Genomic DNA, 27,186 nt, shown 5'->3' on the forward strand with positions numbered 1-27,186 from the left:
CAAATTTCCTTATCCCCTTGATCGCGTGATCAAGGGAAGCATATTTCACCGAACAAAGCTCCGGGGGAATAACGTCATTTACTGACGTGCCGATGGGATGAGAAAGGTTATGAATCAGGCAGAATTCCCCCGGGGCTTTCTTCGGCACTATACCCAATGGTGAAATATGCAAATTAGGGAAAGGGGGAACAGCAAAAGGACCAGCCATACGATGTAAAGCCAGCTCCTTCCCAATTTTCTTACGCGCCACTTCTGGCATATCCTTGACTGATTTCTGGTTCGCAGGGATCCCCGCCAACGGGGCTGACACCACAGGTATTCTAAAACCTGCCGAAAAACCTTCGCGCAAATAAGACGCTGAGACTTTGTCAGGGTATAGATCCAATAGAGACAATAACGGCTGCAGTCGCACCGGGGTATAAGCTAGAGAAGAAAGAACGCTATTTCCCTGTTCCAGAGACAGGGGTCTGGGGGGCGACCTTCGGGGACTGCTGCGAGCCCCCCCTCTGCGAAAAGGCCACCCCCCCGTGCAGGCCGAGGCAGAATGGTTCCCCGAGCATCTCTCACAAACATGGGAAAATTTACAAGGTTGCCGTTGGCAGGAACCTCTATTAAAATCCCAACAAAAAAGTTTACGGCCCGCTTTAGCCGGGGCCGACTTGAGCTTCACCGTGTCAGGGGCCTTCTTGTCAATGCGAGGGGCCACGTAAGTGGTCCAAACATCTAAATCCTTACGATCCCAACGTGCCGTGGGGATCTTGGCTGCCCTGCGTCTAAAATTCTGATCATACGCCAGAGCAGCGGCCTCACCAGCCATCGTAAAGGCTGAACGGACTATAGAAAGGTAAACCCATAAATGCAGAGATCTCCTGGGATAAGCTGCAGAGACCACACCTGCGAAAACTTGAAAGCTATCCAACCACCGTTCAAAGTTGCGGTCCCCTTTGGCGATGGGTGTTCGCTTACTTGAAGAAGCAGAGCCTCTGTCCAGGGGCTCCTGACCCTCAAGGGGTGGTGCCAGGCTGAAGATGTCCACATAACGGCCATCTAAAATCCTGGACCGCAATTTAGTAGATAGGTGGGCACCTGGTATAAGATCCCTAGCTGAATTGGTGGAAACTCTTACATCCGGCACCAAAACTCCATCCTTGCAATCCTGTACCGCCCCATATCTAGCCCTATGGGAATTCGCCCTCCGTTCCCAAATCCACTTCGGGAGACCCGAGGTCTCCCCAAAACCCCAGTAAAGCTTAAGGGAAGCTTCCTCATCGCTGCTGCAGGTTAAGGATGAAGTACCTGTAGACGAAGATGAAGTGTCTCTGCGTCTCCGCTTAGAGCGCCTCCTAGAGGCCCTCTTGCGGCGACGATGCCCGCCTGAAGAAGCCCTTGGAGGTGGGGGAAGGCTGTCCTCAATGGAAGACTCAGACGCATCACCTTGCTGTGCCATACCTGGATCTGACTGAAAAGAGACAACCTGTGAATGACCCGGATTCGCATTCCCCACCAATGAAGACTGTGCAGGTGATCCTCCCCCGGCATGTCTATGGGTTGGCACCTTCCTCCTAACCCCGACTCTAGATTGGCCCCTACCCCTTAGCACAGTCCCCCGTGACACAGGTGAGACCAGGGGCTGGGCCAATTGCACAAAAGGTAAGTAACCGCCTGCTGACAATGGGTTTCTCTCCTCATCACTAGATGAAGGCCTTGGAGAAGAGGCACCCACGGGGGGAATCGGCATTGCCGATGACGTCGAGGGGGTTGGGCAGCGATTCAAAGGACCCTCCCTCCCCGCCCCAACGTGGGCCACTGCCGTCGGGTCACCAGCTAAACTGAAAACCCTGGACTGGATGCGCTTCCGCGACTGGCCAGGCTCAGGAGAACGCAAGGCCTGTGATGGGCCTTTTATAGGCCTCTTCGACGAAGCGGCGGGTGCAGGCCTCCTTGAGGCCCTCTTTGGTGCCATTCCCACTGCTGGTGCAAAACAAATAGAATGGATTAACAAAATTAAAATTAAGCAGAGCGGAAAGTAATGGATAAATTAAATAAAACAACCAGCAGGTGAGTACAGGACCAAATAAGCCCGCTTGAAGCCAACTGAATGCCTGCAAGGTCCCTGCAGGGAACGACACACACTTCGTATCAGGCCACAAGAAAGGCCTGCAGTAAAAGAAAGGCAGGCCCTGCAATACCAAACCCAGCCGCTAGAGGCCACAGCGCGACCAAGAAAGGAGACAAAATGGCGCTCCCGCCAAAAAGGAGGGCCTCAAAATGGCGGATCCGCTAGCGGCCCCCCTCCCCCACAACAAGGCCCAGGAGCAGGACAAAGGAGGGCTAGATCGCTGCCGCCCGGCTTGTAGGGCCCGTGCGGCACCCCCCAGCCCAGAAGGGAACCCAGGAGGCGCCTAGGCCGGCAGGGCCCGCCGCCACCGCCCACGCAGTGACGGAGGATGGCTCAGGCGGCGCACCGCGAAGCCGGGTAAGTCGCCCGGCGCAAAGGAGGCCCAGCCACGGCCCTCCACGGGGCCAAGAAGCGCCCTGGGGCCTATGGGGGGGGCAAGGCCCAAACAAGGCCGCGCCGCGGCGCCGGACGATCCCCAGTGGAGGCCCCAGGCCCAACGGCGCGACGCGCCCAGTCCTCCCGCGCGTAGCGAGACGGGAAAAGAAAACCCCTGACCCGGGCTAGGGTCTGGGGTCCACCCCCCTCCCCCCCGGGAAGGGCAGATAATTGATAAATAAACAAATAAATTAACGGTGAAAAGAACAGGCAAACAAATATCAAAAGGAAAATTAATAGTAACACAATAAAGAGAGAAGGGGGAAGAAAGAGAGAGAAAACCAGGGGGAAGTATACAAAACCACTCTCGCTGATTCACTACGATGCAGATGATCCGGTGTCCACAGCAAAAGAGAAAGGAAAGAGCAGTGGACCTTACTTAAATAACCTCAGGTCCCACCCCTAAATTGGCAACATCATATTTACCCCAGCAACTCCAACCTCCAATCTGATTCAAGGCTCTTGACTCTATCCTGCCTGGCAACTATGGGGTGTTCTGTTAGCCCCATCCGCAACCCGTGCTCTCTTTCAGTGAGAACATGCTTTCTCAGATTTCCTAGGAAGGTAACCCATTAGATGTGCAAAGTTGTGTGGATTTTTCTCTTCTCCTCCCTTTCCATTAGTCATAATTATCATCAACATGAGTTCAAATTTATTTTAAATATTCAGAATGGTAGATTTAGTCATTCATTCAATTATGATTAAGCCAACACACTGAGAAATCAGTCTCTCTTCCCCCCTCCCGTTGCAGGTTAATTATTACTGCTAATAATTCTCATTCTGGAAACTCCTGCTTAGGATAATTGTCCTCATAAATCTCCTTAGATAAGTGTAAAATTCTCATTACTTAAATGATTAGGCCACTCATCTGCGCCCATTTTCTCCATAAAGATTGTACACCATTTGAATGAAGGCTTAATATGGTCCACACTATGTTTTTGTGTACAGACTTTATGTAAGTGGCTTTCATGGATGAGCTCCAAAGCCATTAGGGGTTGGACTTGAAAAACTGTGAGCTGCAGGAAAAGTAGCCATTCGTGCTAGTTGCGCTTTGGTTCTGTAGCACATGGGTGGCTAAACTGTGGCCCTCCAGATATTGTTATGCTCCTGTCAGCATAGCGAGTGCTGAAGGATGATGGGAGTTGAAGTCCAACAGCATCTGGAGTGCCACAGGTAAGCCATCTCACCTCTGATGCTTCCTGTTGTGCAAGGGATTGAGCTAGTGATTTCGTTTTGCTTATCTTATGCAGCACAACAGCATAATTGGTAAAGCGGGGACAGCAAACTTTTTCAAGCTGAGGGCCACATTGACCTCAGGGTGCCTCATGTGAAAGTGGGTGTGTCCTAGTTATTAAAATTGCTATAAGGAGGGCTTGTTTTCAGTCGGAACTCACCGGAACCCAGTTCCCACACCTCTCAGGTGAGTCCCATTGCCATTCAAAGAGAAAGAGGAAATAGAGGGATGCTCAGGGTGAGTTCTGGCACCCCATTTTCTTGAAAAATAGCACTGGATATAGGCAAAATGAAAACATGGGTATGGTCAAAATTATTTATTTATTTGAAAACGACAAGTGAAAGGTTGTTGGTTTTTTTGAGGGGGGGGGGTCAGAAAAACCTTTAAAAGGCTTTTACTGAATTTAAAAATATTTAAAAGAAAGCAGCCATGCATACAATAAATGGCCTCGTTCGAAGAAAATACAAACAAATGACTGAAAAGAACAAAAAATATATGTCATGTACAAACTTAAGCAACAAGAAGTAAAACTGGCTGCCAGGTAAGCGTTTAAATGAAAATTCAATATGAGATCATTTTTTAAAGAATACACACACACACACAATATTATTAATATTAATTTATTATTTATACCCTGCTCATCTGGCTGAGTTTCCTCAGCCACTCTGGGCAGCTCCCAATCGAGTGTTAAAAACAATACAGGGCTGCCTTCAAAAACAGGATAGTTGTTTATTTCCTTGACATCTGATGAAAGGGTGTTCCACAGGGTGGGCACCACTACTGAGAAGGCCCTCTGTCTAGTTCCCTGTAACCTCACTTTTTGCAGTGAGGGAACCTCCAGAAGGCCCTTGGCGCTGGACCTCAGCCGATACTACATTAGTAGATGGGGAGGATGGCAGAAAAGGAAACTCCTTGCGGCACTTTTGTAATATTTGCTTTATGTCCAAATACACAGGTAGCTCATACTTGGTGATGTCATGTGTTGAACCTGTGGGCATCTGCAGGCAAAGTAGATACCTGCTGTTAAGCTATGTCCCTTTCTTGGTGCATGATAATGGAGGGATGTTTCAATAGTAGAATTGGTTGAATGGTACGTTTTGCTTAGCATATTGTATTTTGTTACATGCCCTTGATGAACGGGGTGTTGACAGGTCTATGAATAAACTAGAGTAAAACAAAGAAACACTTTTACATCAAAGGAGTCGGCAAATTCGCCTGACTTTTCACTTTCTGTGCAATTCCCCGGGGACTCAAGTGAAGTAACGCTTCTGCAAAAGAGGCAGTGAATTTGCATCTGTGAAGAAAGGGACTTCCTGGGCACAGGAACTTCAGGCTTTCTGGGCAAGCTGTACGTGGAAAGCAGGGAGCGACCAAGTGTGAAGGCCCCAATTCTGTATCTTCCTACGGCAGCTGGCACAGATTTCACTCGAGGTCAGGTAATCTTTGAGACGCATTTGCATTTCACATATTGGCAAGTGGAAAAGGTCCAGCAAAAACGGTATTTGAAAAGCTGGTTGAAATGCAAACGACTTTGACTCTGCTGCATAATTGCCATCCCCGTTTCCCCATCTCTCGTTATCCAATTTTATTTAATCCTGAGGGGAATCTCCTGCCTAGCACCTTCCACAATAAGGACATGCTTCAATCTTCCTGGACTCCTCAAAAAGATGAGAGGTGGTGGTATACAATCAGAGAAAGCCGATACAAAGCTTTACGAGAAAGAAAGAAAATAAAAGGGGGAAATGGCATTATTGGAGCAGGAGAGGCATATAATCAAGTGTGGTATACTCCATGCACTGAGGTGATTATTTATGCTCTGGCATGTTAACAACCATTCTTGCTGGAGGAACTGTATTTTGATTTTTTAAAAATGAAAATGAAAAGCTGCCTTTAGATGCAAGCAAGTCCTACGTTATTGTGAAGCTCACAAAACAGCTTTTGTGGGGGTAAAGATCTACACTTTTAAAAGCGGGAAATTACTGGAAATGAATGTGTTATTTTTGCATCTGGTTCTCAAGTTGCACCTGGAGTATATTTGGCTCCCAGGATTATCTGGTAGTCCATAAAACAGTACTGTAAATGCATTTCATGGAATGTCTAGTCGCTCAGGGTATACTCCGGGAGAAGAACGAGAATGAGGTAATAAACCATTATGGTTCCTTATTTGTTTATCAGAAGATCCAATGGAACAGCTTATTGCAGTTGATACCGTAAGCACCTGAGATATGTTTTTGTTGAAATTGATGTGGAGTGCACCATTAATTTTTTGGAAGCTGGAACAAAAAAACTTTCTGGGGCTAAAATATGAATTGCAGGTCAGCTTGTGTATATTTTTGTAATTTGTAAAGTGGGGCACTAACCACAACTGCAATGTGATTTAAATCTTGGCAAAAAGGCCTGAATTCCTTTCATCAGAAAACCAATATTTGACCACAATACAGGGAGCTGGTGTGTGTGTGTGTGTGTGTGTGTGTGTGTGTGTGTGTGTGTGGATAGATAGATGATGATAGATAGATAGATATAGATAGATAGATGATAGATGATAGATAGATATAAAACAAGGAAACAGAATATTGCCTGTAGGTATTTCATTTTGTCTCATTAAGAGTCACAATGAATGCTCCTTCAAATCCCATTTTCATTTTTAGCAAATACATTACACTTAGCTCAATTTCTGTTTTTTGTGATCTTGTTTTGTGGCCTTTGGCAAGTCCATATTCCCTGGACTGATTTATCTGTCCATAAAACAGGCACATCAGTACTTCTCTCACAGGGTTGCTGTGAGCACAAGTAATTGTAAAATTATAAATCATTAATATTAACGAAAGGTGAAGCCCCTGCTTGCTCCACTCACCTCCCCAGGAAACCCAAGAAGCCAGATGAGAGGGAGGGAGGTGATGGTGCCAGTGGCAATGACCCCCACAGTCTTCCTTCCATTCTCTCTGTCTCCTCCTCAGTCACTGCCTCTTCAGCCACCCGCCCTTCCTCTGCCTCAGACTCCTTTCCTCCTTCAGCCTCCACCCTTCTTTCCTCTTACTCTGTCACAGTTTCCCAAACTTGGGTCTCCAGCTATGTGGGAACTAAAACTTCCATCATCCTGAGCTAGCAGGACCATTGGATGATGGGAATTGTAGTCCAAAAACAGCTGGAGACACTGCCTGCTATAAGTTGCAGGGCTAGCACCACCTGCTGGTTGCCACACAAACTACAGTGTGACAACAGGCCAGTGCAAATATAATATATAGAGATATTAAACATTCTTAATCAAATTATAAAGCTGCTGTTATTTTTAGTAACATCAGAAATATTATAAGTACTTCCCCCTTTGAAGATTATTCTGAGACTTTGAATTGAACAGCGTGGATTCAGATTTGTTTGTTTGTTTATACTTTTACATTTATTTTCCACCAAGGCATTCAGGGTGGCATGCGTTGTTTTTCCTCTCTCCGTTGGTTGGAGAGAAGATGGACCTCCTCCTCTTGCATTGGCAAGAGAGATATCGAATGGGGGAAATAAGAGGACTTTGCTTTCAGACTGACTGCTTGATGTTACCACATAACAAATCAGATCTGGCTACCTGGGAACTGAGTGCGAATTCAGTCCTCTCATTGCCCACACTCAAAAGGGAAGGAAGGGGGGAACACTTCTTAGTAACAAAGGCAATGAAGTTAACATTCCCAGTTTTGCCGTACAGAGCTGACTGGCATCCACCATTGAACAAAGATTGTGTCCCTACCTCCAGAAGGGCTGTATAGACCAAGAATTTCAGTGGAGAAAGAAATCTACATGAATTCCATTGAATGCCTGGGCTGATTCACTTCATTTAGATTAACGAGGCAGCATCTGTTAGGATATTTCCGTTCCACCTTAAAAAGGGAGCAGGTTGTTGTGTCACAGCCTGTGTATTTCCTGTTCACAGGAAGTGTCTGTTTTTGTATATAGCTGTTGTCTCTCTCTCTGTGCCTGGACAGGCAGTCATGTTTTTCCTTTGTTCTGACCAACGCTGAATAAAGTTGTAAATAATGCTCTCCTGAGTGCATCTTTTGTTGTACGAACTCTGCTGAAAGAGCGTGCACGAGTCTGGAATGTGGAAAGCTATTTCTGAGGCTCGTGTCGCTAATTGACTGATACTGTATCTACGGGAGATCGATGGACGTCTGGAAGCGACGTGGAGGCATGATGGCCTTTGTCTCCCTGGCAGTATCCCAACAGCATCTACATGCAAGGACTCCATGGATGCACATGTGAAGAGTGCTGTAATAGAATAAGCAATGTACATACTAGAATCATAGAATTGTAGAGTTGGGAGCATCCATGGCAGATGGCCATCCAACCTCTGCTTAAACCCTCCAAGGAAGGAGAGTCTACCATCTCCCAAGGAAGTCCATTTCCCTGTCGAACAGCTCTTACTGTTAGAAAGCTCTTCCTGGTGTTGTAATACTTCTTTGAGCCACTCGAAATTATGCAGTGCAAGTCTAATTGATTGCTCTGAGAAAGTTCAGATCAGGTTTTAATCTGTCCTATGAAAATCAGCGGGATTTACAAGTACTAACATTTGGCTAGACGGGAGCCTTAGCGCTCATAAAGTGCATTTCAAGTGCTCAAGGAACTTCTTCTATATTATTTCAGGGATTCTTTTGAGGATCTTATTATCCCCCGATTGCACTTTTGGGGGCCGAGGTGAAATTGGAGACGTGAGGCTAAACCAGCTCACAGATAACTACTTTAGAAAAGAAATAATGAGGTAGGAAGAGGATGAGGAGTTTGGATTTAATATCCTGCTTTATCACTACCCTAAGGAGTCTCAAAGCGGCTAACATTCTCCCTTCCCTTCCTCCCCCACAACAAACACTCTGTGAGGTGAGTGGGGCTGAGAGACTTCAAAGAAGTGTGACTGGCCCAAGGTCACCCAGCAGCTGCATGTGGAGGGACGGAGACGCGAACCCGGTTCCCCAGATTACGAGACTACCCCTCTTAACCACTACACCACACTGGCTCTCTCCAAGTCTGGCCATTGTTCCACCTAGCTCAGTATGCTTTGCACTGACTGGCAGCAGATCTCCAGGGTTCCAGACAGGAGTCATTCCAAGCCCTACCTGGAGGTGCCAGAAATTGAACCCAAGAGCTTCCATCTGCATGCTAAGCTAATGCTCTACTGCAGAGCTACAGCTCTTCCCCAGGTCACTCATGGATACAGCTCTGGGAAAGGGGATCCTGCGTTTCCGTTCATCATCACTCGAGATGCAACGATTGAGGGCCTCCTTGAAAAATTGAAGTGCAATCATGTGTAGGAGCTCAGATCTTGGCATCCAAATCTGATTTACATATGGAAGAGAGCAATCCAAATCTATTTTAAGTGGGAAAGGGGGAAAAATAGAATGCCAACAAGAGCACTAGAGAGAAAATAAATTATTTTGTGAAGTTTCATGTTTAGAGAAGTGTAAAATGTTCGGTTAATTACATTTGCTGCCGGTATTCTCATCTACGTGAGAGGAACCCAGGTGTGCTTTCCCCCCGAGAAATAAGGTTCAGTGGGAGAGTGAAGCAAAGTAGGATTTTGCCAAAGTTTCCCTAACTGGACTTAGTCGAGTCCTGCATTGTTGAAATTGCATTTAGGCTGCAGTCCTATATGCACACATATCTCTGGGATGAAGACCCCTTGAACTCACTTCTCTTTTTTTTTCCATATAAATTTTTATTGGTTTTCCATTGATTATACATATATACAGTCTAGATTACATAAGTTGCATATAACATAGCTGTTACAAGAATCATATATATAGTACACAGTTATTTTGGGCTCCGCCGAGCCTCGGACTTCCCTTCACTTCATTGGTAAGTAGCAGATAATTTCTAAAGTTACGTGTTTTATCTCCTTTACATATTTGCCAAACACTGTTAGAGTTGTTCCAACCCTGCCAGAGTCATCGAAGTTCTATACTTATCTCTTATATACGTCAGATATTTGTTCCAATTTTCATGAAACTTCTGGTCATCCTGGTCTCTTAGTCTTCCTGTTATTCTAGCTAGTTCAGCATAATTTATCATCTTGATCTGCCAGTCATTTATAGTAGGTATTAATTCCATTTTCCAGCTTTGGGCTAACATAGTTCTAACGGCCGTTGTGGCATATAGAAACAGATTTTTGTCCTCTTTTTTGATTTCCTTGCCAACTATTCCTAGCAGGAAAGCTTCAGGCTTTTGGGGGAAAGTATACTTAATTTTTTTTTTTAAGTTCGTTGTAAATCAGTTCCCAAAAGCCTTTTACTTTACTGCATGTCCACCACATATGATAGAACTCACCATCCCCCTCTCCACATTTCCAGCATTTCTTAATCTTCAGTTTATAAATCTTAGCCAATTTCACTGGTGTGAGATACCACCTATAAATCATCTTCCAGAGGTTCTCCCTTAGTGCCATACACACCGTGAATTTCATATTTACATTCCACAATTCTTGCCACTTTACAAAGTCAATGTTGTAACCAATATCTATGGCCCATTTTATCATGGCCTCCTTCACCTCTTCGTCTTTTGTATACCAATCCAGTAAGAGGTCATACATCCTAGATAATGTTTTGTTTTTACCTTCTATGACTTCCACATTAAATTTAGATTTTGTATCTTCAAATCCCAGTTTCTTTTTATCATCTTTTAACAGATCATTCACTTGATGGTAATGCAGCCACCCCGTGAGTACATTCTTTACCTCCTCATAGGGCTTGAGTTTTATGCCCTGATCAGTTTTATTGATAAGATCTTCATAGGTAGCTTTCCCCCCTCCATGTTAGTTTTTTTGACAGTTAAGACATCTATTGGTGAGATCCACCACGGGGTTTTCTTTTCCAGCTTGTTCTTATTTCTTTCCCATACTTGAAATAATGGTCCTCTAATTATATGATTTTGAAAGCCTCTATGAACTTTCACCTTTTTGTACCACAGGTACGAGTGCCACCCGTACCTGTTATCAAAGCCCTCTAAATCCAAGATATCAGTATTCTCTAGCTTTATCCAGTCTTTCACCCACGTTAAACAAGCCGCTTCGTAATATAAACTCAAATCTGGTAAAGAAAAACCCCCTCTTTCTTTTTTATCTACCAGTATTTTCATTTTTATTCGTGATCTTTTTCCCTGCCAAATGAATCTCGCTAAGATCCTTTGCCAATCTTTACACTGTTTTAGTCCTTTCATTACTGGTATAGTTTGAAACAAAAATAACATTCTGGGCAGGACATTCATTTTAATAGCCGATATCCTCCCTAAGAAGGAAAGTTTCAATCTCTCCCAGATTTCTAAATCTTTCTTGACACCCTTCCAAGTAGTCTCGTAATTATCTTTGTATAAGTTTATATTTTTTGCTGTGATCCACACTCCTAGATATTTTACCTTCTTAGCAACCATAATTCCCGTCCTTTGTTCTAGCTCTACTATATCTTCCTTGGTTATATTTTTTGTTATCATTTTAGTCTTATTCCTGTTGAGCTTGAGACCTGCCACTTTTCCAAATTCTTCTAGTTTCTGTAGGGCTTCTTCTAAACTGTTCTTAGGATCTTCCAATGTTAATATCAGATCGTCTGCAAATGCTTTTATTTTGAATTCCTTGCTTCCTACCTTAATTCCTTTAACCTCTGGTGTTTCCCTTAACCTTTTATTAAACACTTCCAACACTGTTATAAATAACAAAGGGGATAAGGGACAGCCTTGCCTAGACCCTTTGGCAATATCAAAGGCCTCCGATATATTGTTGTTTATTATAAGTTTGGCTTTTTGCTCTTGATAAATAGCCTCAATACCTTTTCTAAATCCTTCACCAATTCCCATCGTTTTTAAATTTTCCTTCATGAAACACCAGGAGACGTTGTCAAATGCCTTCTCGGCATCAATGAGGATCAGCACCGCCTGCTTGTCTATTCTACTATCCAGATATTCAATAATGTCTATCACATTTCTTACGTTGTCTTTCAATTGTCTCCCCGGGAGGAAACCCGTTTGGTCTTTATGGATTCTTTTATTTAAGACTTTTTTTAACCTTTCCGCCAATACGTCTGCGAATAGTTTATAGTCGTTATTTAATAATGAGATAGGTCTATAGTTTTTTACCTCTAAGCCATCTGTATCTTTTTTAGGGATTAAGGTAATATACGCTTCTTTCCAGGTGTTTGGAATTCTCCCTTCTTTTAGTACATTGTTCATGACTTCACATAGCACTGGGGAAAGTTGATCACTTAATATTTTATAATATTTAGCCGAGATACCATCTGGCCCCGGCGCTTTTCCTGTTTTCATTTTTTTTATTGCTTTCCTAATTTCTTCCTCTGTAATTGTCTGATTTAGATATTCTCTTTCTTCAGTCGTGATCTGTTGCAATTGGTATTTTTTTAAGTAATTTTCTATCTCATTATCTATCTCTTTTTCTCTTTTGTATAATTCCTTATAGTATTTCTGAAATATCTTCTTTATCTCTTTTGGGTCCTCCACTATCCTTTCTCCATCCCTTATCTTACATATTGTGTTTTGTTTTTTCCTCTCTCTTAATTGCCACGCCAGGTATTTCCCTATCTTATTTGCTGATTCAAAGTTCTTTTGTTTCATCATTTTGATCCTCCATTCAATCTCCTGGTTCACTATCATAGAAAATTGAGCTTGTAGCATCCTTATGTTTTGTTTTATTATTTCATCTCCTGGTTTAATGGTTAATTGTCTTTCATTCTCCATGAGATGCAATAAGATTTCTTCTTTCCTTTTCTCTTTTTTCTTTTTTAAGACGCTATTTTTCTGGATTAGGAAACCCCTCATGACGGCCTTCCCAGCGTCCCACACCATTTCTAGAGTTGTTTCTTTATTCAAATTCCACTTAAAGTATTCCTCAATTGTCTCTTTTGCTTTATTTACTATCTTTTGATCATTGAATAGATTTTCATTCATTTTCCATCTTAATGTTCTAAAGTCTTTTCCTTTTACCTCCATATATACTGGATTGTGATCAGATAAGGTTTGTGGGAGGATTTCCATCTTAATTACTCTTTGCGTCAATTCCTTCAAAATCCAAATATGGTCTATTCTCCCCCAGCTTTGATTTGGGTTTGAAAAGAAGGTAAATTGTTTTATCGTGGGGTTTTTAAATCTCCAAGCATCAATTAGTCCCAAATTTTCCACTAATTCGAAGAAGGCTTTCGGTAATTTGCCCTCCCTCACTTCCTGTTTTCTTATTGATCTATCCAAGTTTGGGAGAACCACTCCATTAAAGTCCCCCATCAATATCAATTGTTGGTCCATCCATTCTAACAATTTGTTACCTAGTTCATAATAGAATGCTGACTTTTTGTCACTGGGTGAATATATCCCAACCACATTTCATAGAATCATAGAATCATAGAGTTGGAAGAGACCACAAGGGCCATTGAGTCCAACCCCCTGCCAAGCATTTATCTTTTCTCCTTGATGGGTGATCTGTACTACTATCGTTCTCCCCTCTTCGTCTTTATGTATTAGTTTTGGATCAAGTTTTTCTTTTATATATAATACCACTCCTCTTTTCTTGACATTATCCTTGAACTCACTTCTCAGTAGACTCATACAGGGCTGTGCTCTTATGGTGCTGGTTAGACTATGCTGTTAGAGTACCACCTGGCAACATTTCTTCCTGCCTGATATACCTCACAACTTGTAGAGATGGTCAGGTTTGTCCCTCAGCTGAGTATTGTGGCCAAACTGTACATTAACCTGGAGTTGTATAATTGGAACTCCCACCACAGATTTGCTATGCAAACAGCAGCTGTTGGGGGTGGAGTATTTGCATTGGGGCCATGGTACAAGTTAACAGCAGCTTGGGGAGGGGGGGGGAGAGATTTGTATCTGGCCTGCACTATGTAGTAGTAAAAGGTTGGACCCCCTTCCTATCATGCTGTAACCCCAATTCAAATTGCTCCCTCCCACTGGTTTCTGAAGAACAAAATTAGACTGAGCAGTCCAATCATGAAGCTCCAACCTAAAGAGTGTCACAGTCTGGTTCACAGGTCCTGGCTGGGGATGTCAGAACCAGAGGCAAGTTGGCAGGGTGGGAGCAGGAAGGGGAGTCCAGAAGCCAGGGGTCAGAAAGCCAAGAGTCCGAGGGTCAGAAAGCCAAGAAGCCAAGGGTCTGAGGATCAAGAAGCAAGGAGTAATGAAGTCAGGGGTCCGAGGATAAAGAAGCAAGGAGTCACAGCGTCAAACACAGCAAGGCAGGAAACATGTTGCTGTGGCAAAGAGCCAAAGGGAAAATGCTGACCTTATATCCCTTCCTGGCTCTTGCTGTGAGTTACCAATCAGTCTTGCCTCTTCAGAACAAACTTAGGAAAGCCCCAGTCCTGCAGAGTCCTATTGGTCACAGGGCCTGGCTCCTGCACGCACACCTGACAAAGTGTTACTGGACCCTCAAACTAGCCCAGGATAAATCTGATTGCAAGGTGTAAAACATGCCTTAGTTAGATGTTGGCTGGATTATTGCAACATGATTTCAATGAGAGAGACATGTTTTGTTGCAGCTGGGGCAGTTGAAGGCGTCCAGTTGTGCTGCTGCAGATGCACCATGCCCTTTCTTCTCTCTGCACTCCTCCCAGCGGTCATTCCTCCTCCGGTCACTACTATGGATGCACAACCTGATTGTCTGTCTCCAGACATTGCAGTTGTCTGCAAGGAATTCCCACATGGCAGGGTTAATGTCACCAGCTTTCATAGCACATTTGCAGAGTTGGTCTGCCAAGCAGCCTGGTTCCTGCAGCCAGCTCCCCATAGAGCATGTCCTTGGGGATCTGTGTACATGACCAAATCTGCATAGACATAGCTGATACAGATGTGTGAACATGTTGGGAATGTTGGCTTGGGAAAGCACATCTTTGTTTGAGACTCTGTCCTGTTGTGTGATGCCCAAAAGCTTTCTGACACAGTGCATGTGGAAGGCATTGAGGCATCACTCTTAGCAGGAGTAAGTTGCCCATGTCTCACTACCATGCTGAACACGTAAGCCTGGTAGACCTTCATCTTGGTGTTGGCTGTTGAGCATCACATTCTCCCATACCCTTTCGGAGAGGTGAGCCATTGCCATTGGCTGCCTTGCCAACATGCTTGCCCATCTCAGCACTGATGGAGTGGTTGCTGGTTATGGTGGAGCCCAGGTAGGCAAAATCATCTACCACCTCAAGTTTGCTGATACGTGGAGTGCTGGTGACATTCCAATTCAGGATACTGTTCTTCATCAGACCGATGCTAAGACTGAACTCCCTCCAGGCTTGGGCAGAAGAGTTGATGAGACTCTGTAGAGAGCTTCATTGGAGTGAACTGTCAAGGCTGTGTCACCTGCAGACAACATGTCTCAGATGAGGACCCACCACATCTTGGTGTGGAGAGTCAGGTCTCCACACCAAGCCTACCCTACCTCTCAGGGCTGCTGTAAGAGCCCTGCATTGAGCTCCAAAGGACAAAAGATGGGAGGCAGTTTTTTTATATATAAATAAAGGAATAAGCTGAAAAATTTTCTTTAGTTTGAAAACATTTATGGCTCCATCACTGGAACTTTTTGTTCTGTCTGTTGGAATGAAGCATTTCATCGTTATTCCATTAATCAAAGAGTGGCATGAATTCACTTCTCTTTTCTCGCTCAACATGAAATGATTATTGAAACAACCCTTTATAAAGTGATCAGCCAGCCAGTCTCATGTTGGAACAATCTTCTCCTGAGACGGACTAATCATTAATGGGAGAAGCAGCCATCCTCAGCAAAGTTGCTCAAGCTACATTAAAAGTCTTGGTGCCTGGTATTTGATAGTCCGTTAAAATAATCCATAAAATCTTAAGGACAATTGCACCTTGAAATATTGTTCCCAGAGGCCTCGTAGGATGAGCAGAGTGAGAACAATGCAGATCTATGACTCCACAATATTACAACAGTATTTCAAATAGTATGTGGAGGCTCATGCTTAGAATGCCTCATAGTCATAGCCACTGACACCAGGGAAGCTTGAGGGATCCAGTCTTTCTGACTTTCAGTATGACTGAATGGACCTACACGCTGCACCTCCCAAACTGATGTGCTTAGTTATCTGTGGGTTTTTGCATTTCCTAAATCTTCTGACACAGTTCTCAGTTTCAAATAAAGAAGTATCAAAATACATTTGCTACCCTAACCTTATAGACTCAGAAGTAAGTCCTGTGAGGACTTACTCGCAGGTAAGTGTGGTTCAGATGGTAGCATAAGACTAGGCTGGGAGTCAGTCTCCTTGACCTCAATATGACTTCCTTCTTAGTAGATATGTACAAAGCTGTACTTGTTACATATGTTAATTTTGAGAGAAAATATGTTTAAATATTTAAAAATATGGTTAAATATTTAAATATATGGTTAAATATTTAAATATATGGTTAACTATGTAAATATCATTTAAATGCAAATTTTCATGGAGATTTTTTTTTTTAAAGTTTTTTAGCTTATTACAGAAATGGAACAGAGTGGACCTATGATGAACACATGCTAAATTGGTAATGTCCAGAAAAAGTTTGATTCAACCATCCTTGTTTGATGCTGCCAGATACCATGGATGGAGGGTGCAGTGGAAATAACCATCTTATTTATGATGAGGAGGAGGAGGCAGAAGAAGGAGAAAGCTTGTTTTTTTCAGTATGAAATTGTCTATGGAAAAATGACAGGGTATTTTCCTACCCTTCTCTTGCTAACATTGGCTGGAGTAATAAACACACTCCAATCACAAACTCCAATATGTTTCTAGAGCATTTTATGTTGTGTATGTGTGGTGTTGATGGTGTGCAAGTGACAATTTGTTGCAGCATCATAGAAGGAATATCTTGTAGGTCTACTTATATGTAAGTAGCATGGTGAAAGGTGCACCCCGTGTAGGTTTGTGGTCCTGGAATTCTGCATGAACGATAAGAAAGGAAGTCTGTTTTATTAGTGCAGGGAAAAAGGTCAATTCATTTTTAAATTTATGATTAGCAAGAAGAGTGCCATTGGACATGAACATATTGTGATGGGGAGCAAAAAATGAAGCATGAAAGAGCCATCGCTTTCTTCTGATGGCAGCCTTTGAGATGGCCTTGTCGCTTCCGAATGGGGATCTCTCTGAATTAACTGAAGTATTTCCTGATAATGAGTCAGTGCATCATTTCACTTTTACTTAGCTCAAAATAATAATAAGAAACCTCCCTGCAACTCAGATGGGTTTCATCCATTATGTTCTTTCTCTAGTTATTTATGCTGTAAATAACAATCCTTCGATTTATAACAGGAATCATGTTTTCACCCCTGTCTGCTCCTTGCTGAAGTGGATCCTTTTTAAGTGAGGCTAAGCTGATAAGGAATTATCATTTTTCTCCTGATACACAGCATTGGAGACAACCCCTATGACCTGCTGAGGCGAGTACTGTTGACTCCGGAGAATATAGTTGAGGCCACACTATGCTGGGGCACAGATTTTTCATTCTGATAAAACAGAAGGCTTAGGGAGAAATCCTCACACTTTCCATATCCAACTGGCTGGGTTTTTATTGCATGTTGGGACCACTGCTCATCCACAGTCACATAACGGCTGAGGTAAAAAGTGGGGTATGGAGTAGGCAGATTGCAGTCTTCTTCTTCTTCTTCTTCTTCTTCTTCTTCTTCTTCTTCTTCTTCTTCTTCTTCTTCTTCTTCTTCCTTGATCACTGTAGCCAAGTAAGATTGTATTCCATAAACATGGTTTTAACAGTAGGTCCGTAACTGTGGAGGCCAGGTCTGGATCCACACGTCCTTCCACAATGGGGACTTTGGTTTCAGGGAGGGAGTTGATCATGTTTGCCAAGCATGCCTTCCCCTAGCATGTTTCTCCCTTTCTCCCTGAGTTTGAGCGTCTTCAAAGCCCATGACACCTTTGGTAAAGGTTGTTCTCCAATTGGAGCACTCGCAGGCAAGGGTTTCCCAGTTGTCTGTGTTTATACTACGTTTTTAAAGATTTGCCTAGAGACAGTCTTTAAACCTCTTTTGTTGACCACCAGCATTACGCTTTCCATTTTTAAGTTTGGAATAGAGTAGTTGCTTTGGAAGATGATAATCAGGCATCCGCACAACATGACCAGTCCAACGAAGTTGATGTTGAAGAATCATTGCTTCAACACTGGTGATCTTTGCTTCTTCCAGTACACTGATATTAGTTCACCTGTCTTCCCAAGTGATGTGTAAAATTTTTTGGAGACACCCTTGTTGGAATCTTTTGAGGAGCTGGAGATGGTGTTTATAAGTGGTCCATGTTTCACAAGCATATAGTAAGGCTGGCAGTACAATAGCTTTGTAAGCAAGCATTTTGGTTTCCCTATGAATGTCCTGGTCCTCAAACACTCTGCATTTCAATTGGGAGAAAGCTGCACTCACAAAGCTCAGGCGACACTGGACCTTGGCATCAATGTTGGCCCTTGTGGAAAGATAACTGCCTAGGTAGGAGAAGTGATCGACAATTTCCAATGTTACACCACTGAGTTGGATTTGTGGCGCTGCAGAGGGGTTATTTTGTACTTGTTGCTGCAGCACTTTGGTGTTTTGGATGTTGAGTGATAGCCCAAGCTTTTCATAAGCTTCTGCAAAGCTATTTAGGATGGTTTGGAGATCATCCTCTGAGCCAAAAACCTCCACAGAAGAGGTTTATAAGTGGTCCATGTTTCACAAGCATACAGGAAGGTTTGGGTCTGATGCCATCACTCAAAGTCAACTTCCTCAGCCCCACTCCCTCTCCACTCCTGGAAAGCCCCATTTTGAGGCCTTCCATTATTTGCCACCCGTGGGGATTCCACCAGCAACATTTCCTTTTTTTAAAAAAAATAATAATATTTATTAAGAATTTAAAGATTACAAAAAGAAAGAAAAAGAATTAAACAAATCAATATAATACAATACAAAAACAGAAACAAAAACACTACATAAAACATTAAATCAACAAAACAAAACAAGAACAATTAAAAACACTTCCAATATTTTCAAGCTTATCTTTCATTCACTTGTTTTATTGACTTCCTCACGCCTCCCTTTTTGTATTCCACTTCAATTAACTGTTTCAGCAACTCCTTTCCATCTTCCTCTATTTTCTGTCCTGTAATTAATCTTAACATATTCTGACCTTGTTTTTTCCCTTTAATACATTAACAGTCTATCTGTACCTAGTTCCTTATAACATTTCTGCCAAAGCCATATAACTTCATTCCACCATTTTTCTAAAGCTCATTAATTTTACAATATTTCTGTAAAAATCTTCTTCCACGACTCTTCTCCCTGGTCTCGGATTCTGCCAGTCATTTCTGCCAATTCCATATAGTCCATCAACTTCATCTGCCATTCTTCCCGGGTGGGTAAATCTTGTGTCTTCCAATACTTCGCGATGAGTATTCTTGCTGCTGTTGTTGCATACATAAAGAAAGTTCTGTCCTTCTTTGGCACCAATTGGCCGACCATGCCCAGGAGAAAGGCCTCTGGTTTCTTCAGAAAGGTATATTTAAATACCTTTTTCATTTCATTATAAATCATCTCCCAGAATGTCTTAATCCTTGGGCATGTCCACCAAAGGTGAAAGAATGTACCTTCAGTCTCATTACATTTCCAACATTTATTTTCGGGCAAATGGTAGATTTTTGCAAGCTTGACTGGTGTCATGTACCACCTGTAAATCATTTTCATTAAATTTTCTCTTAGGGCATTACGTGCCGTAAATTTCATACCTGTGGTCCATAACTGTTCCCAGTCAGCCATCATTATGTTATGTCCAACATCTTGTGCCCATTTAATCATAGCAGATTTCACCGTTTCATCCTGAGTGTTCCATTTCAACAGCAAATTATACATTCTTGACAAATTCTTAGTTTTGGGATCTAACAATTCTGTTTCCAATTTTGATTTTTCCACCTGGAAGCCAACTTTTTTATCCAAATTATATGCCTCCATTATTTGGTAATAATGAAGCCAATCTTGCACTTTGTTTTTTAATTTTTCAAAACTCTGCAATTTTACCCTGTCTCCATCTTGTTCCAAAATTTCCCAATATTTCGGCCATTTGGCCTCCATATTGAGTTTTTTCTGTGCCTTTGCTTTGGGGTTTTATTTTCTAACAAATCCTTATATCTTATCCAAACATTAAACAATGCTTTCCTAACACTATGGTTTTTGAATGCTTTATGTGCTTTTACCTTATCATACCACAAATATGCATGCCAACCAAATACATTGTTAAAAGCTTCTAAATCCAGCACATCAGTGTTTTCAAGAAGCAGCCATTCTTTCAGCCAGCAAAAAGCAGCTGATTCATAATAAAGTTTAAGGTCTGGCAGGGCAAATCCACCTCTTTCTTTAGCATCAGTTAAGATCTTAAATTTTATTCTAGGCTTCTTGCCCTGCCAGACAAATATGGAAATGTCTCTCTGCCACTTCTTGAAACAATCCGTCTTGTCTATGATTTGCAATGTTTGAAACAAGAACAACATCCTTGGCAATACATTCATTTTTATCACAGCAATTCTGCCTAACAATGATAGCTTCAAATTTGACCATATTTCTAAGTCCTTTTTCACTTCAATCCAACATTTTTCATAATTATCCTTAAACAGATTCACATTCTTGGCAGTCATATTAACCCCTAAATATTTCACTTTCTTGACCAGTGTCCACCAGCAACATTTCCACCCACTCACACTTTGGGCGGACAGGTGGGAAAACTCCACATCAGAGGAGTGTTTCCAGCATCAATCCACAGGTAGCAGCCAGTGGGAGGCATAGCTGATGCATTTCCCCAGTTGCTGCATAGAGAAGAGCTCAAAAGGAACTAAATGCATGCTTTCATTTAATAAGTTTGCATATTTTTTAGAATGACTCCAAAGCAAATCCTGCTGCTGTAAAGGAGTCTGATTTAATATGTAGCAGCATTACTCATCCCAGTTTTAATGGCAGAAGGTAGAGCATCTTTGTTCTTCGGCTCTTTATTTCCCCCACTTCCCCCATCCCTTCATTTGATAGAAAGTGACTTTGCCATATGCTGGTTAAAATACTTCAGAAAATATTTCAGTAAGATAAAAAAAAATACAACAGCCATCAAGATCATTTGCAAATCTCCATCTGTTTGATCACAATGGCAGCTCAGCGTGAAAAGACTGTGCTTGACAGAAGAAGAAGAAGAAGAAGAAGAAGAAGAAGAAGAAGAAGAAGAAGAAGAAGAAAGCATTGGGAGGAAATGTATTTCCTAGATAAAATGCTCATATCAAGATTGCTGTGCAGCCCAACCTCAGACACGTCCCACTGCAATCACTGGAATGTTTCTACCAAGTAATAATAATAATAATAATAATAATAATAATTTATTATTTATACCCCGCCCATCTGGCTGGGCCTCCCCAGCCACTCTGGGCGGCTTCCAAAAGAATATTAAAATACTATGATACATCAAACATTAAAAGCATCCCTGAACAGGGCTGCCTTCAGATGTCTTCTAAAAGTCTGGTAGTTGTTGTTCTCTTTGACATCTGGTGGGAGGGCATTCCACAAGGAGGGCGCCACTACCGAGAAGGCCCTCTGCCTGGTTCCCTGTAACTTGGCTTCTCGCAGTGAGGGAACCGCCAGAAGGCCCTTGGTGCTGGACCTCAGTGTCCGGGTAGAACGATGGGGGTGGAGACGCTCCTTCAGGTATACTGGACCGAGGCCGTTTAGGGCTTTAAAGGTCAGCACCAACACTTTGAATTGTGCTCGGAAACGTACTGGGAGCCAATGTAGGTTTTTCAAGACCGGTGTTATATGGTCTCGGTGGCCGCTCCCTGTCACCAGTCTGGCTGCTGCGTTCTGGATTAGTTGTAGTTTCCGGGTCACCTTCAAAGGTAGCCCCACGTAGAGTGCATTGCAGTAATCCAAGCGGGAGATAACCAGAGCATGCACCACTCTGGCGAGGCAGTCCACAGGCAGATAGGGTCTCAGCCTGCGTACCAGATGGAGCTGGTACACAGCTGCCCTGGACACGGATTTAACCTGTGCCTCCATGGACAGCTGTGAGTCCAAAATGACTCCCAGGCTGCGCACCTGGTCCTTCAGGGGCACAGTTACCCCATTCAGGACCAGGGAGTCCTCCACACCTGCCCGCCTCCTGTCCCCCAGAAACAGTACTTCTGTCTTGTCAGGATTCAATCTCAATCTGTTAGCCGCCATCCATCCTCCAACCGCCTCCAGACACTCACACAGGACCTTCACCGCCTTCACTGGTTCTGATTTGAAAGAGAGGTAGAGCTGGGTATCATCCGCATACTGATGAACACCCAGCCCAAACCCCCTGATGATCTCTCCCAGCGGCTGCATGTAAATGTTGAAAAGCATGGGGGAGAGGACAGAACCCTGAGGCACCCCACAAGTGAGAGCCCAGGGGTCTGAACACTCATCCCCCACCACCACTTTCTGAACACGGCCCAGGGGGAAGGAGCGGAACCACTGTAGGACAGTGCCCCCAGCTCCCAGCCCCTCAAGACGGTCCAGAAGGATGTCATGGTCGATGGTATCAAACGCCGCTGAGAGATCCAGCAGAACTAGGAAACAGCTCTCACCTTTGTCCCTAGCCCGCTGGAGATCATCAACCAGTGCGACCAAGGCAGTTTCAGTCCCATGATGAGGCCTGAAACCCGACTGGAAGGGATCCAAATGGTCCGCTTCTTCCAGGCGTGCCTGGAGTTGTTCAGCAACCACTCGCTCAATCACCTTGCCCAAGAATGGAAGATTTGAGACTGGGCGATAGCTGGCCATCGTGGCCGCATCTAAAGATGGTTTTTTAAGAAGTGGTTTGATAACCGCCTCTTTCAGCGGGTCTGGGAAGGCTCCCTCACAGAGGGAAGCATTCACCACCCCACGAAGCCCATCGCCCAGTCCTTCCCGGCTAGCTTTTATAAGCCAGGATGGGCAAGGATCAAGGAGACAGGTGGTTGGTTTCACTCGTCCAAGCAGCCTGTCCACATCCTCGGAGGTAACATATTGGAATTGATCCCATGCAATTTGACTAGACAGGACTCTAGCACTCTCCCGCCCCGGCCCTGCTCCCACGGTGGCGTCTACCTCTTCCCGAATCTGAGCGACTTTATCTGCAAAAAACTTTGCAAAATCATTGCAGGAGATCATGTGGCCCGTACTGGGCCCCGATGTAGCAGGTGGTTCCGCTAAATTGCGGACCACCTGAAAAAGTCTCCTGCTGCTGTTTTCTGCAGATGCAATAGAGGCGGTGAAGAAAGTCTTCTTCGCCGTCGCTACCGCCACTTGGTAGGCTCGACATTGAGCTCTAACCTGTGTCCGGTCAGCTTCAGAATGAGTTATCCGCCACCGGCGCTCTAGCCGTCTCAACGATTGTTTCATTGCCCTCAGATCCGTGGAAAACCACGGGGCTCTCCGGGCTCCATGCAATCGGAGAGGGCGCTTCGGAGCCAAACAGTCAATAGCCCTGGTTAACTCCACATTCCAGCGGGCCACCAGGGAATTGGCTGAAAGGCCATCAACATGGGATAAAGCATCCCCTACCACTCTCTGGAAACCATTTGGATCCATTAAGTGGCGGGGGCGGACCATCCGAATCGGTCCCACCTCCCTGCAGAGGGGAAGGGTCGCGGAGAAGTCCAGTTGCACCAGGAAGTGATCTGACCATGGCACTTCTTTTGTTTCACTTTTAGTTAGTGTCAGGTCACCAACATCCGTAGAGGTAAACACCAGGTCCAAGGCATGTCCGCGGCTATGGGTTGGGCCAAACTTATTCAGGGACAGCCCCATGGAGGCCATGCTTTCCACGAAGTCCCGAGCAGCCCCTTGTAAGGTCGTGTCGGCATGGATGTTAAAATCTCCTAGGACAACCAAACTAGGTGTCTCCAGGAGAACATCCGCCACGACCTGAAGCAGATCGGGCAGGGAATCCTTGGTGCAGCGGGGAGGTCGGTACACCAAAAGGAATCCTGTACTGCCCCTATTGCCCAACTTCCAGAACATGCACTCAGAGAACTGGGTCTTCCCAATAGGACGCCTGGTGCAAACTAATGACTTCCTAAAAATCACTGCAACCCCCCCTCCCCGCCCACAAGGCCTGGGTTGTTGTGCGTAAGAGAAACCTGGTGGACAAGCAGCAGCAAGAACAGGCCCATCCGCTTCATTCAACCAAGTCTCTGTTACACATGCCAGGTCAAATCCCCCATCCATGATCAGGTCATGGATGGCAGTGGTCTTATGAATCATTGACCTGGCATTGCACAGCAGCACCTTCAGGTCATGTGGGTATCCCTTGCTGATTCTAGTATCCATCTGGTCAGGACCAGACCTGGAGGCAGGGATAGTCCTCAGACAACGACTAAACCTGCCTCCTCTGTAATGACATGGTCTGGTCTTAGCGTAACTCCTCCTCCTACCCGAGATCACTGAGATCGGTTGTCCCAACGCATCCCCCCCTGTGGAACATGCCGCAGCCATTTTGTTGGCTGGGACCCACTCCCCGGCAGCCCTGACCCCTCTCCTTAAGAACAAAATAAGACCTTAAAACAATGAAAACAAAACAAAAAAGAAACCCCAAAAAACAAAAAACAATACAAATAAAAAAACTCCAAAAATTACAAATCCATCAAAATCAAACAAATTCCCAACTAAACATCCATCCCACCCCCACCCCATCCCTGCATATACAGTAATAATAATGACAATAATAATAATAATAAAGAAATAAAAAGGAAAAGGAAAATTTTAAAACATTTTAAAAAGAACTCTGCACCCCTCCGGATCCCCCTGGGCCGCAGCAGCAGTGATAAGGTTGAGCAGAAATGACATCCTAAAAATTATTGATGATAATTGTAGGTGACAAAAAGGGTGTGTGTGTGAGCTAAATATTCTTGCACTGGGAAGTGAAATTTTCAGTCGCTTTCCCCTATAGAACTCATGTAATAGAACTCTAGTGTTAGTTCATACAGGTGGGTGAAGGAAGCAATGGGTGGAAAACAGGTCCAAGAGCATTGGCCCAAGCCCTTTGCTTCCTTCAGCTATCTATCAATCTATCAATTGATCAATCTACATGTGCGTACCCACCCACACCCACCTACCCATGCAATAAAGTCTACAATTTGTGGAGGGAACCACTGTACATATTGCCCCGAATGTTTGCAGGTTTTATCCTTTTGGAAGGAACATCCGTGCCTTCAAATTGTGTCCAATTCTCACAGTAAATAAAAAGGTTATAGGCTTTTTCTTTAAAAAATAAATACAGCTACACATTGCCTGCATGAAAACCCCTTGACTGATCTGCCTGAAATTTGGGAGCTTAATTTAGTCTGGAGGGGCTCCTTTGCCTGCAAATTTCATCCGCTTCTGTGAAAAGGATGTAAAGTTATAGCTGTTCCCCATCATAATCAGTGTGAGGAAAGAGAACTTCAGGTTTAATAGCTCTGATTCAGACCTGAATATTGTTAAACTGTAAAGACACAGAATGGTCCCCAAACTGAATGGGTTGCTTCCCAAAAAGGCAAATCTTGTGGTTGGTGGAGTCTCCTAGTAGTGGGCTTTATCTTAAAAGACAACTGGGTGAGGGACCATAACTTGGTGGAAGAGTGCATGATTTGAATGCAAAAAGTCTTAAATTCAATCCCTAGCATGTTAGATTGGTTAGCAGCTGATAAGAAAGACCCCTGCTTGAGACCCCAGCAGTGATCAACGCTCCAGATATTGTGAACTACGACACCTATAATCCCTGTTAATTGGGCTGATGGGTGTTGTAGTACTTAACATCTGGAAGGCATTGTGTTGGCTCCTATTCTTATAATTTCTTCCCATTCCATCTTTCCTCATGAATGTTACACAGAGTCAGGGATACTGGGATTTTTCTTCTTTTTATGAGTCCAGCACAGCTACTTTTGCTTTTTTTCAGGAGGAAACAGTAATCTTTTGCAGCAGCCAGGTTTCATTCCCTTCCACTTGCTGCTCCTAATAGGTTGTTCTCTCAAGTCTGAGGGAGCAACCTTTTTAACCTTCCGTTCCTTCACCTCTCCTTAGACCTCTGTCAGCTTGCACCGGCTCTCTCTTTGAGGTTAATTAACTTGGGCAACCTTATCATGCAGTATCTCAAAACTGCTAACAGAACTAGTCTAGGTCAATGCTGACTACAAGGAAACTTACCTTGGTGCATGGAAAAAGTAGGCAAGGAGGGGACAATCCCAGATTTCCAGTACAATATCTTTTCCTACTGGGGATTCTGTGATTGGTAGTCACAGATCTTGAATGGGAAAAGACTGCTAGCTAGGGGCTGCAAATGCCCTCCAGATACCGTCTCTGCCTTCACATGATCCAGGGTAAGGTTCTTAGCCACAGAATGGGGGGAAATGGAGGTGAGGTGTGGTTTTGTAGGCATTTGCTTGGAATATGCCCAAAGCCACAATGCTTTTCAAGGCAAACACGGGGATTCCAATGCACCTGTATTTGAACATACTGGAATTGCTCCCTGGAATTACATTTTAATTGCTTAAGTCTGTTTCCGATGAGTTGGATGATGACTAGTATAATGCTAAATTGCCTTCCTATCATTAAATGCAACAATAACTCTGAACTGCTAACATGCATCATTGAATGTATACTGCAGTGCTGAGAGAGAGAGAGAGAAAGAGAGAGGGAGGACCGGGAGATCAGGAATACCTAAGGGATTCTCCAATGTACTGAGCATTCATCCTCATTTGCTTGAGCAAAGAGAAGTTAGCTTATATCCAGCTGTTATTGAACATTTGCTCTGATGTCATTGCAGGGAGGTTGTCCAACAATGAGTACTCAAACTGCATACATTCCAATTTGCTTATGGGGTGTTTATACATCTTCCCATCAATCATTCATCCCCTCAACACTTTCTGATACATTTCCCCATCATTTCCCTGAGAGCTAAAGGTCTGTTTCTTTTATAAAGTTGATTTGTTGTGCAGGGATGACAGAGTGCCTTAATCTACCTAAATTTCCTAGAATACCCTTGAATCCCTCCCACTAAATACTGAACATCTGCAGGTACCCTTTATCCAGGGAAGGGGAAGCTTGGGCCCAGGGGCCAATTGTGGCCCTCCAGGCCTCTCAGGGCATTCTCTAGACCACGCCTCCTAAATCCAGGCCACACCCCTTAATGGTCTTGCTTTATACCCAAAGTGTTTTTGCCTAGAAGGTATGTAGCCTTGAATTCTGCTAATGCCTCTTGCTTTTCCGCATGGGGGATAGAGAGGGGAGTGCAAGCATGTGTGGAAACTAGCCTATCGCACAAAGGCAAAATTTAAACCCGTTGCTCCGCCCACTTTTGCCTCTGGCCCCACCCATTACTGGTATGTGGCCTTTAAAAAGTTATCCAGAAGGGAAAGTGGCTCTTGGACTGCAAAACTTGTC

This window comes from Podarcis cretensis (genome assembly GCF_951804945.1).
Source record: "Podarcis cretensis genome assembly, chromosome: 4".
NCBI classification, from domain to species: domain Eukaryota; kingdom Metazoa; phylum Chordata; class Lepidosauria; order Squamata; family Lacertidae; genus Podarcis; species Podarcis cretensis.